At 40.8% G+C, this 12,111-nt stretch overlaps 1 pseudogene; it reads right to left on the reverse strand.

The window, feature by feature from the left end:
* The window catches only part of LOC100348026 (etoposide-induced protein 2.4 homolog pseudogene), a 118,834-nt pseudogene that overhangs the window by 106,459 nt on the left and 264 nt on the right, over window positions 1–12,111 (reverse strand).

Genomic DNA, 12,111 nt, shown 5'->3' on the forward strand with positions numbered 1-12,111 from the left:
AGATGGCCAGTGAAAATGAAGGGAAAAAAAAAAAAAAAACACAACAAAAGAGAGTTTGAGATCCTAGAAACCAGGTGGGAAAAAATTCAGTAAATAGAAAATTTTATCAACCATGGGAAGAAGTTAAGCCTGATGAAGACTGAAATCAAACCATAACAGTTGGCATTGCTGAAGTCACTGATGACTTGGACAAGAGCAGTTTCCACTAATCAGTGGGGACAAAAGCCTGATTAGAATAAGAAAAAAGATAGAAATCGCAAAGTAGGAGACTGGGATTATAAGCAGTTTTGATTTTTTGCAAAAGCGAACAGAGAAGCAGGGTGCTAGCTGGTGAAGTGGGCCAAAATAAGGATTATATTATAAAAGTATAACATGAAAGACATAATAGCAATTTACCAACAAACCAAAATATGGTGATGTTGGAGAGGAGAGAAGGGTCTTACTAGAGTGGAGTCTTTCGGGAAGCAAATGCTTTAAATAAAAGCATTCTCTAAAGAAAACAGTTCTAGAGTGCAAGATTAAAAGCAGGCTCGTGGGTGGGTATGGTAATGAGAGTCTGGAGTCAGAATTTCATTTGAGGTGCCACAGGTTGGTCTCTCTGGAAACAGATGCTGAGCTAAAGTCTGGAAATCTGTAGGACACAGTAGGGCTCCACATCTGAGAGTGGGAGGGATAGGAAATGTGAATGGGAGGAGGAAAAATTCAAAATTTAATCAATGCCTGGTGAAGCTTCACACAGCCAAAAAGAACTCTGGACTGGTCCTCCATGCACCATGCCACCCTCACCCATTTCCCCTGAAACTAACACTTTGGGGCTTCCCCTAAACAGTGCACTTTTTTGGGCTCTTGCTAAATGGTGTATGTACCCTAAACTGTCTAATCTAGGAAGATAACCTACTGACTCCATAAGCTGGGGTAGTTATGACTCTATCCATGAGAAAAGTAGATGATATATCATTATATCTGCCTAGCAGAATTGTTTCCATTCTCTCAGTACAGAATGCCCAAACAAATTCAATACCTGGGAGGCAGGATGGAAGGTGAAATTGGGGCACTGTGAAATCATCACCTATGTGAGTATCAAGTAAATGGACCAAGAAAACACAGTGCACCTCCAGGCATGTTTAAGGGTCCAGTATAGGTTCAGTGGGGAAGAACTTCAAGTAATGGCAGACAATGAGGTTGCTGGGTATTCTTCAATTATGTGCAACCACCCATGTGGGAAAGAAAGAGCAGAGAAGAAGAGTAATTAAGAAGTCCAAGTTATTAAAGTAACAGATAATTTAGAGACTTGGGACCTTAAAGTTTCTTTATGGAATTGAACGGCAAGCTATCTCAGGGCCATTCACTGTTATCCTCTGCATTTTGAGAATACACATGTGGAAAACTGCACAGGACATAAATGGAGAATAGAATGCATTGTCACAGAGTAATCACTCTGACAGCCCTCATTAGGCTTTGAAATACAGTAGGACCATTACAGTGGAAGATGCCTCTCCCATCCTTTATGAATTATTACTCCCTTCTTCACTGCTAATGGTAATTACTATCCTGATATCTATGGTAATGTCTTTTGTGTTTTTTTTTTAATTGTTGTGCTATCAAAATATATAGTTTGCTGCTGGCTTTAATTTTAAATTTTCAGTTTTTCATGAATGGTATCAAATAATATATACTATTATTGTTCAGTATGTTTTGCTATTTTTTTAGAGATTCATCCATGCTGCTGCATTTGTAAGGGCACCAGGCTTAGTTTTTAAGCTTGGTTTTCAGAAACCCCCAGCTATGCAATTATAGCAGATAACTTCCGTGGGATTTTGCTTTTGTTTTCATCTCAGAATAAATATAGAAGGCTTTTGGGTCTCTACCTAGGTTATGAGATTTGGATGTGAAGCCCTGAGTTCATTTTTTCTTTCTCCCAACTCTACTGCATGCAGAAGTAGATGACCCAATGTACAGTTCCTTGTTATTTTATTCCTACTCTTTTATGGCAGCAGCTATTTGATCTTCTCTAGAATCTAGGAAACTATTAATTCACTGAATGCCATGAACTTCTCATGTTTTACTGGCTATGGTAATGTGGTCAATAATGTCTTTAAATCTAGTTACATCAGACAAAGAGCTTCAGATTCCCACCCTTAAAATTGCATTGCTTCTATTTTAATTCACTTCCATTACCAACAACCCTACTGGTCAAGGTTCGACCAGGAAAACAAAGCCACTAAAAAGTGATATGTGAGTAAGAGGTCTGCAATAGAGATTACAGCACACACAAATATGGGAGGAACTGGCAAAGGGAACTCTGGAAGAGGTGAGTCAATAAATAACAGCAGGTCACTAGCATGACAGTGCAGGGCAGGAAGGAGAAGGGAAAATTCAAGCAGCTCTGTGTGTCTGGTTATGCAGCTGGACTACAAATTGGGGCTTTCTGGAGAGGTCTGTAGAAGCACTCACCTCAGAAGAAACTGCAGTGACACTCCTGGTGGACAGTAAGCCCAGGAGCTGGTTAGAGACAGAAGCTGAGGCTACTTCCATTTCTGTAACTCTGCCTGAAGATCACAGGCTCCCTTGAGTGTTTCTCTTCTTTCCTACCAAGTGGCCAACCTTGCATGGGTGCCTTCCTTGATCAACCCCACTCCAGAACCATACAGACAGGGGAGTCTGGAAAATATACTTCCCAGGCCTAGATAGGAATGGAAGTGCCAAACTGACCAGCTCAGCAAGTTCTCTTTATGGTCCACATTGATATTCACATGTTAAACTAATCTTTAATTCACCCAATAAATCCTACTTACCAGTGTTGTATAATATATATATATATATATATATACTCTCAAATGTGTGTGTGTGTGTGTGTGAGAGAGAGAGAGAGACAGAGAGAGAGAGAAAGACAGAAAGAGAGGATCTTCCTGTAATATTTTCTTTTTTATAATGTTGTTTTCAGGTTCTGGCACCAAGTTTATGCTGGGCTCATAAATAGGTAACACGGTATAGGTAACATGGTTTGTTTTTTCCAATTTTCTGGTAAAATGTATGTAAAAGTGAATATTTGTTCTTATAGTATTAACTGGTAAACCTACGCAAACTGGATAAAATTCATAGGGAAACACAAGAGACCCAAATAACAAAGCAATCTTATACAACAAAAACAAAGCCAGAGGCATCACAATATGATTTCAGGTCATATTACAGGACAGTTATAATCAAGGTGATACTGGCACAAAAATAGGCATGTAGAACACTGGAACAGAATAGAAACTCCAGAAACTAATCCAAGCATCCCCAACCAACTAATTTTTGACAAAAGAGCTAAAATCAATTCCTGGAGAAATGACAGTCTCATCAACAAATGTGCTGGGGAAAACAGAGCTCCATGTGCAGAAGTATGAAACAAGATCTTTCCCTTACTAAATCAACTCAAAATGGATCCAGGATCTAAATCTACAACCCTATGCTATCAAATTACTAGAGAAGAAATTGGAGGAACTCTGCACCACATTGGCATAGTCAAAGGCTTCTTAGAAAAGACCACAGAAGCACACGCAATGAATAAAAATAGACAAATGGGATTACATCAAACTGAAAAGCTTCTGCATTACAAAGGAAACAATCAGCAAAGTGAAGAGACAACTGACAGAATGGGAGACAATATCTGCAAGAGATGAAACGGATAAAGATTTAATATCCAGAATCTATAAAGAGCTTAAGAAACTAGGCAACAACTAAACAAACAATCCAGTTAAGAAATGGGCAAAAGGCCGGCGCCACGGCTCACTTGGCTAATCCTCTGCCTGCAGCGCCAGCACCCCAGGTTCTAGTCCCGCTGGGGCATCAGATTCTGTCCTGGTTTCTCCTCTTCCAGTCCAGCTCTCTGATGTGTCCCAGGAAGGCAGTGGAGGATGGCCCAAGTCCTTGGGCCCTGCACCCTTATGGAAGACCAGGAGGAAGCACCTGGCTTCTGGCTTCAGATCAGCGCGGCGTGCTGGCTGTAGCAGCCATTTGGGGGGTGACCCAATGGAAGGAAGACCTTTCTCTCTGTCTCTCGCTCTCTCACTGTTTAACACTGCCTGACAAAAAAAAAAGAAAAAAAAAGAAAAAAAGAAATGGGCAAAGGACTTGAACAGGCATTTTTCAAAAGAGGAAATTCGAATGGCCAACAGACACATGAAAAAGGCTCAGCATCACTAGCCATCAGGGAAATGCAAATCAAAACCACAAATGAGGTTTCACCTCACCCCAGTTAGAATGGCTCTCATACAGAAATAAACAAAAAATAAATGCTGGTGAAGATGTGGGAATAAGATCCACTGTCGGTGAGAATGTAAAATATTGTCATTGTGGAAGACAGTATGGAGATACCTCAGAAATCTGAAAATAGATATACTATATGATCCAACAATCTCACTCCTGGGAATTTAACAAAGGGAAATGAAATCAGCATACAAAACAATGATCTGTACCCCCATGTTTATAGCAGCTGCATTCACAATAGCTAAGACATGGAGTCAACCCAAATGTCCATCAACTGATGACTGTATAAACTATGGCATGTATATACTCGGGAATCCTACTCAACTGTAAAAAAGAACGAAATCCTGTCTTTTGCAACAAAATGGATGCAACTGAGAACCATTATAGTACAATAATCCAGTCCTAAAAAGACAAATATCAAATGTTTCCCCTGATCTGTGGTAGTTAATAGAGTACCAAAAATGTAATGTATAGGAGTCAAATTGTTTGTAGCCCCTGTCTCTACTGTTGAGGAACAGTGTTTTTTAATTCTATTTGTTTAAATATGTATAGATGAAGTAATGAAATTTGTATACCTTAAATGAAATTTAAGAAAAATTCTACAAAGTAAAATTACTAGAGCCAAGAGTATAAAAGACTTTTGTTTTTTTTTTTTTTTTTTTTTTTTTTTTTTTTTTTTTTTTTTTTTTTTGACAGGTAGAGTTATACAGTGAGAAAGAGACAGAGAGAAAGGTCTTCCTTCCGTTGGTTCATTCCCCTAATGGCTACAGCCAGTGCTGTGCCAATCCGAAGCCAGGAGCCAGGTGCTTCTTCCCAATCTCCCATGAGGATGCAGGGGCCCAAGCATTTGGGCCATCCTCCACTGCCTTCCTGGGCCACAGCAGAGAGTTGGACTGGAAGAGGAGCAACTGGGACTAGTACCTGGTGCCCCAAATGGGACAAGAACCCGGGGTGCCAGCACCGCAGGTGGAGGATTAGTCAAGTGAGCCACGGCGCCGGCCAGGACTTTTGTTTTTTTTTTTACTAACTTAGCTTCTGTAAGTGTGATACTACCAGTGGTATAAAAAATAATTTTTGTAGCCTCTGCCATAAGGTATTTCTTTTTATCTTTACTTTGGCATTCTGATATACTGAAAGTTGCTTCCTACTAGTTAATCTTATTTATTATTGTTTATTAGTTTATTTAATCTTATCAGGAAGACTGAGCACATTTTAATTTTTTCACTCATTTTATTCATTTGAGAGACAAAGAGCTCTTACCCACTGGTATATCCCAAATGCCTGGAGGCCAGGAACTCAATCTAGGTTTCTAATATGGGTGGCAGGCACCTAATTACTTGGGCCATCACCTGCTGTCTCCTATGGTACTCATTAGCAGGAAGCCAGAATCAGGAACAGAGGCAGGACTCAAACCCAAGCTCTCTGATACTGGATACAGGTGTTCCAAAAACTTCACAGCTGCATCAAACTCCCACCCTTGAAAACATTTTTTAACAAATTTCTATTGGCCATATATAGTTTTTGGTTAATTGACTGATATATCCTTTGATTTGAATGACTAAACAGGCAAAATGCACAAATACAAAAAGTCAGATTCTTTCAATATGACCACTGACCACAAGGTCACTCACAGTATGCAACATTCTCTCTTGGTTAAACAACCATAGGTTTTACACTTTTAAAATGTATATGAATGCAACAAAACTTGCAGTTAGCTATTTTATATAATTCTTCCCTATCATTTTATTTGTAGAGATCTATTTCATCGAATGAATTTCAAGGCAAAACAAAAGACAACCTAAATGCCTGCTAAATTATCATGTAAATTAATATCAACATTAGGACACCAAATTGCCTCTTGAAGCAAAATTGCCTCTTCTATAGTAAACAAATAAAATTAAGATGCAGCAGATGCACTCAATTAAAAACATCTTAGATGTCTGTCACTGAAAACAGTCAACATAAATTCCTGACACTGATACAATATGACACAAATATACCATCAGTTTTTTATTGATATTAAGAGTTGAAGGGTTGGTGCTGTGGCATAGTAGAAGTCTCGGGCTGCAGCACTGGCATCCCGTATGGGTGCCAGTTTTGAGTCCCAGCTGCTCCACTTCCAACCCAGCTCCCTGGCCTGGGAAAGCAGAAGAAGATGACCCAAGTGCTTGGGTCCCTGATACCCACGTGGGAGACCCAGATGAAAACTCCTGGCTTCAGATGGATTCAGCTCCAGCCCTTTCAGCCATTTGGTGAGTGAACCAGCAGATGGAAGACCTCTCTTTCTGTCTCACCCTCTTTGTGTTCGTAACTCTGCCTCTCAAATAAATATTTTTAAAATTTTGAATTGCTTTAATAACCTGAAAAGTACATACCAATTTTAAAAACAATCTAAAGTTTCTTACAAATTATTTTGTATCAATTTTTAAAACAATTAATTTAAAAAACAATCCAGTTTCCAACTAATGACTTCAGTAGATACCAGAATGTTATCGAATATTGAGCCAGTGGAGAGTGCATAAATGAGACTTAGAAATGTGTAGCTTAATTGTGTAACTGCTGCAAATACTCTCATTACAGAATCAAGAGGAACAAGTAAAAGTTCTTCTAAGTAGATGAGTAGAGAACTACATCATTGGATCAAGCCTAAATTATTTTTATTCATGGATATCTGCATGTGATCTATATTAAAGCATATGTGGGAATGAAATATGTGCGATAAATTTCTAGCAGGATTTCTTAGCACTAATGTCATTTTAAACATAAATTTAATGAGTGTATTTTTTTTTTTCTTAAACATCTTATTTATGTATTTGAAAGAGTTAGAGAGAGAAATCTTCCATCCACTGGTTCATTCCCCAGATGGCCGCAACAGCCAGGACTGGACCAGGCGAAAGCCAGGAGCCAGAAATTTCTTCCAGATCTCCCACGTGGGCAGTACAAGTCCAAGCACATCTTCTGCTGTTTTTCTCAGGCACATTAGCAGAAAGCTAAGCAGAAGCGAAGCAACCAGGACACAAACCAGCACCCCTGAGATGCCAGATTGCAGGTGGCAGCTTTGCCCACTACTCCACAGTGCCCGCCCTGAGTGCTTTTTTTAAAAAAATATTTATTTATTTGAAAGAGTTAGAGAGACAAAGAGAGGCAGAAAGGAGGAGAAAGAGTGAAGTCTTCTATCTGCTGGTTCATTCCCCAATTGGCCAAAACGGCCGGAGATGAGCCGATCGGAAGACGGGAGCCAGGAGCTTCCTATGACTCTTCCCTCGCCAGTTCGAGTCCTGGCTGCTCCACTTCCAATCCAGCTCTCTGCTATGGCCTGGGAAAGCAGTGGAAGACGGCCCAAGTCCTTGGGCCCCTATATCCACATGGGAGACCCGGAGGAAGCTCCTGGCTCTTGGCTTCGGATCAGCCCAGTTCCAGCCGTTGCGGCCAACTGGGGAGTGAACCATCGGATGGAAGACCTCTCTCTCTCTCTCTGCTACTCCTCTGTGTAACTCTGACTCTCAAGTAAATAAATGAATCTTAAAATTAAAAAAATAAACACATGCTGAGCTGTCTGACAATTCTGTAGGTGTAGCCCTTCTTTCCTAAGATTCAGCTCCAGGACTGTGTTCTCTGTGAATTATTCCACAACTTATACCTCTTCCTAGCCCTATTCAAGGTACCATTTATTTCTCTCACTTCTGCATCCCCACTATACTCTGTAAACAAAACTTGCATGATAGCATTCAGTCTCTTTGTTTACTACCTACTATTGCATTCAAAGTGTTGTATCATCACCATCAAACAAATGGCAATACGCACAAAATAAATATGCATTGAGTAAATGAGCAGAAGAAAGTTCAACGACTCTGTAGATCCAACTTACTTGGGTGGCTCATTAAAATATAACAGCAAATTATATGTAGCCCCTCTTCCAGTTGCTCCAAGAGATTTACACAAATTTTTTTTTTTTTTTCATTTTTACTAGTCAATCTAGTTTATGGCCTCAAGTGGCTTCCTCATCCTGAAGCTATTTCACAAACTAGGGAAAACCCACAGGGCAAAACAAACATCCCCTAGAATTCTAAGTCTTCTACTCTTATTCTTTCCACTTAAATTCCCTCAATACCTTATTATACACAGACATCATCCATTATTCGTTTGCTGTCCAAAAAGATCAGGACTTTGAAGGTATCTCTATGCATAGAGCAGCATAGATACAATCATACTGGATGATCAACATAGAAATCTCTCCACAGAATTGTAGTTTTATTATCCTTAGTGAAGGCTTTGGCAACCATATCTTATGTTTTCTAACTTTAAAATTTTTTTTTAATTAATTATTTCAGAGTTAGCCAAAGAGAGTGTGCAAGCATGCGCATCTGTTAGTTCACTCCAGAGATGCCTGCCAAAGCCAGAGGCTGAAGCCGAGACACAAGAACTCATTACAGGTCTCCGTTGTGGATGGCAGGGACCTAATTACTTGAACATCACCTGCAGCTTCCATGCGTCTATATCAGCAGGAAGCTCGAGTCATGACCCAGAACCAGACAGTGAACCCAGTAACTCCAGTACAGAACATGGGTGTCCTAACTGGAGTCTCAACCACTGGGTCAGACGCCTCCTCCAAAGTCTGATTTTTTTTTTTTTTAAGCAAACTGTATTACCCTGAAATAAGAATCATTAATTTTGCTTTTCTAAAATGCTGTCATTTCAAAGTCAGAACTTGATGGGGTTTTCTGAAAACCAGTTCCGCACACTTGGAAAGCCTGGATCACATCTCAAGAGTGTGGGACCCAGTCCCACCTCTACTTCTGATCCAGCTTCCTGGTATGCCTTGAAGGCTACAAATGAATAGGCGATGGCCCAAGCACTGGGTTCCTGCCACCTAGGTGAGAGACCTGCATGGAGTTCCCGGTTCCTGGCTATTATCCTGGCCCAGCCTTGACCGCTGCAGACATTTGGGAAGTGAACCAATAGATGGAAAATCTCTCAGTCTTTTTCGTCTTTCTAATAAATAAAATTTTCTAAGTTTAAAAAAAAAAGTTCATCCAATTTCCATTGATCTTAGCCACTTTTGAGGAACAACAGACTCTGGATATGTGTAATAAAACAGATTTATGATACCCTAAGAGATACTTAACTGTAACCTAAGCTTATGGCAATCATCTGCAGTTGGCACATACAGGCCACAGTATGCTAGGAACACAAGGGAGAAATCCAGCAGTGACAGATGAGCAAATGGCCTCTGGAAACAATGCTTTACTTACCGTCTCTTACTGCCATTTAAACACGTGTAGGAACAGATGCACTAAGACAGAGCAGTGCCAGCCCTCATGGACATAACACTCTAGTCAGGAAGATCACTATTAGAACAGACAATGGGAAGAGAGCGCTGAGGACACCAAGGCTATTTTTAAATGTTTCCTTCAGAAAGGTATGAGTTTTAAATAAGCATTTTGTGAGCAACACTGCTGCTTCCCCACAACCAAGAGGTTTCTTTTTTTTTTCTTTTTGACAGGCAGAGAGATTGTGTGAGAGATGGAGAAAGCCCTTCCTTCCACTGGTTTACCCCCCAGATGGCCACTACAGGTAGCGCGCTGCACCGATCCGAAGCCAGGAGCCAGGTGCTTCTTCCTGATCTCCCATGCAGGTGCAGGGCCCAAGCACTTGGGCCATCCTCCACTGCACTCCCGGGCCACAGCAGAGAGCTGGACTGGAAGAGGAACAACCGGGACAGAATCCAGCGCCCCAACCGGGACTAGAACCCGGGAGCTGGAGCTGCAGGCGGAGCATTAGCCTAGTGAGCCGCGGCGCTGGCCAACCAAGAGGTTTCTATCCACCCAGGTAGCAATCTATGTGTAAACATATGTGGATGTGCTTTTTGTCTAGAACTTGATGAAAATTAACAGAGATTCAAAGATGGTGGATTAGGGAAAGACATACTGCACTATGCTAGGGATAAATAGTAAAATAAATAAAAGTATAGAAAAATGCACTCTCGGGAGAATTAAGAGAGAAAACTATACTGGAAACTCTACAAAAGGTAGAGGAATGCCACAGACATGTGAAAGTGCAGACAAACAAGGAAACAACACATGATCGCAGCAAAGAGAGCCGGAGCAGGCAGCAGGTTGGAGATGGAGGTGAGGTCAGACTGCAGCAACCCATGGTGACTCCGCGGGAGGGAGCAGGGCCTGAGCCCAGACTGGAGCCCTAGGGGTCAGCAGTTACTATCGCTTACGTGCTGACCCAGTGGAAGAAAAATGGGCACATTCATCTCAACCCTACCTCCCCACAACAGCGTCCGCTGCATGACTGAGAAAGGGCAGGTGCCATTTTGGGTCTGGGCAGCAGAAAACAATACATCATATCAAGACTTACAGGATACAGCAAAAGCAGTGTAAAGAGGCAAGTTTATAGCAATCGGTGGCTACATAAAGCAATTGGAAAGGTACCAAATAAATAAGCTATCAACACATCTCAAGGACTGAAAAAAACAGCAGCAAACCAAACCCAATATTAGTAAGAGGCAATAAATAATTAAAATTAGAGAATAAACAAACTTGAAACCAAAAAACCAATACATAAATCAGTGAAATGAACAGCTGGTTTTTTTGGAAAAAAAAAATGGCCCAAGTAACGAAGAAAGAAAAAAAAAATAGGGAGAAGACCCAAATCAATAAAATCAGAGATGAAAAAGGAAATGTAACAACAGATACTACAGAAATACAAAGAATCATCAGGAATTAGTACTAAGAGCTGTATGCCAACAAATTGGGAAACCTAGAAGAAATGGAAATTCCTGGACACATATAATCCAACAAAACTGAGTCATCAGAAAACCTAAACAGACCAATAACCAAGACTGGGACTGAATCAGTAATAATGACCGTCCCAACAAAGAAAAGTACAACTGGATGGCTTCACTGCTGAATTCTACTAGACATTCAAAGAACTAATTCCAATTCTTCTCAAGCTATCAAAACAACTCAAAGGGAGGGAATCCTCCAGAACTCCTTCTATGAGACCACCATCACCTTAATTCCTAAAGCAGAAAGTTACAACAGAGAAGAGAACTACAGACCAACAGCCCTGATGAACAGAGATGCAAAAATCCTCAACCAAATATTAGCTAATTGAATCCAACAACACATCAGAAAGATCATTCACCCAGACCAATTTGAGATCTGTCCCTGGTATGCAGGGATGGTTCAACATTTGAAAATCAATGTGATACACCACATTAACAAATTGAGGGGAAAAAAGCCATATGATTATCTCAATAGATGCAGAGAAAGCATTTGATAAAATACAACATACTTTCATGATGAAAACCTAAGCAAATGGTATAGAACAAACATTCCTCGACACAATCAAGGCAATTTATAACAAACCAATGGCCACCAACCTATTGAATGGAGAAAAGCTGGAAGCATTCCCACTGAGAAACAACCAAATAACGATGCCCATTCTCGCCTGCTGTGCCCAATTTCCCCACACTCGCCACTGCTATTTAATACAGTCCTGGAAGTTTTAGCCAGAGCCATTAGGCAAGAAAAAGAAATCACAGGGATGCAAATTGGAAAGAAGGAAGTCAAACTATCTCTAATTGCAAAGGACATGATTCCACATAAAGGCAATCCAAAAAGACTCCACTGAGATACTGGAATCCTTTATAAAAAAGTGGTAAAGGGGCCAGCGCTGTGGCACAGTAGGTTAATCCTCTGCCCATGGTGCTGGCATCTCTTATGGGTGCTGGTCTGGTTCCAGCTGCTCCTCTTCCAATCCAGCTCTCTGCTATGGCCTGGGGAAGCAGTGGAAGATGGTCCAAGTCCTTGTGCCCTGCACCTGCATGGGAGACCTGGAGGAAGCTCC

The sequence above is a fragment of the Oryctolagus cuniculus genome, chromosome 8, assembly GCF_051225735.1.
Source record: "Oryctolagus cuniculus isolate XC-2025 breed Fujian yellow rabbit chromosome 8, ASM5122573v1, whole genome shotgun sequence".
NCBI lineage: Eukaryota > Metazoa > Chordata > Mammalia > Lagomorpha > Leporidae > Oryctolagus > Oryctolagus cuniculus.